Genomic DNA, 1,375 nt, shown 5'->3' on the forward strand with positions numbered 1-1,375 from the left:
AGCAGCAGCAGCAGCAGCACCAGCAGCAGCAGCAGCAGCAGCAGAAGCAGCAGCAGCAGCAGCAGCAGAAGCAGCAGCAGCAGCAGCAGCAGAAGCAGCAGCAGCAGCAGCAGCAGAAGCAGCAGCAGCAGCAGCAGCAGAAGCAGCAGCAGCAGCAGCAGCAGAAGCAGCAGCAGCAGCAGCAGCAGAAGCAGCAGCAGCAGCAGCAGCAGTATTGTACATGTGTGGACCTAACCTCAGGGTAAAGACTGTGCCTCCAGACACTGTATACTATTATATACATGTACATGTGTGTCTCCCTCTGGGAGTGAGTCAAACTGTGGAGTTTAATAGGACTGACACAGACCAGAGGACATCACTTAAACACAGGGACAAATGGATTTTAATAGAAAATGTGAAAACCTTGCTGTTGTTGATGTATGTGGGGGTTAAAGAAGAAAATAATACATTGTCAGTGTTGTTCATTTTCATGTGAAAATACAAAACGACAAAATCTATTTTTGTTGTTTTTGTGGGACTTATAATTTAATTAATTACATTGTGATTAATCATGATAAAAATGCAATTACCAATTATCATGATTAACTGTAATTAATCCCCACATATTGCGTGATTAATCAGACAGAAATGTGGATGGTATGACAGCCCCAGTGCACTGACATCACCCTCCACCCTTCATCTGCCCCCCCCCCAGCTCCTCTCCCTTCATCAGTCTTCTCTCTCCCTCCCTCCGACTCCACCTTTCCCTCCCTCTTCTTCCTGTCACTGTCTGTTTATCATTACCAACTTTATTTTGTTTTATGTTGGACTGTAACCACAGGAGGTCAGCGTCACACATTTGACTGACGTTTCAGCCACAGAACTATGGATGGAAAATGTATACACTTCCATACCTTTGGCTTTAGCCCTGCATTTTGGCTAGAAATGAGCTCTTTGGGTCCAAAAATATTGAATTTAATGTTTTATTTTAATTTTTACTATCTATTATGATTTAGTTACTTTTTAGTAACTACATTTTTTTTAGTACTTCAATTATTTGTATTGTAGCTCATCATTAGATGTTATTTTTGTGTAAGACTGATGTAAATGTAAGTTTTTCACTTGTTGCCTTTGTGCAAAGTCTGTTGCAGCAGCATCTTGGAGGCACAACATGTACAATCTATTGTGTTGTTGTTAACAGTCAGAATCCGACACAGCCACACTAAGAATAAAAAACACCTGAAAAATAATGTGGAAATAGTGTATTCCTATGTACAACATCTGGAGCAGTAGTTGAATGTCACATATTTTCACGACAACTTGTCTCCTCAATGTAACCTGTGCTGCTGCTGCTGCTGCTGCTGCTGCTGCTACTACTACTGGTGTTGCTGCTGCT

At 41.9% G+C, this 1,375-nt stretch overlaps 1 protein-coding gene across 4 annotated transcripts in view; it reads right to left on the minus strand.

The window, feature by feature from the left end:
- Positions 1–1,375, minus strand: part of snx29 (sorting nexin 29) — an 87,437-nt gene that overhangs the window by 36,406 nt on the left and 49,656 nt on the right. The window lies entirely within an intron of this gene.

Source organism: Cynoglossus semilaevis, chromosome 8, assembly GCF_000523025.1.
Source record: "Cynoglossus semilaevis isolate Cse_v1.0 chromosome 8, Cse_v1.0, whole genome shotgun sequence".
Classification (NCBI taxonomy): Eukaryota; Metazoa; Chordata; class Actinopteri; order Pleuronectiformes; family Cynoglossidae; genus Cynoglossus; species Cynoglossus semilaevis.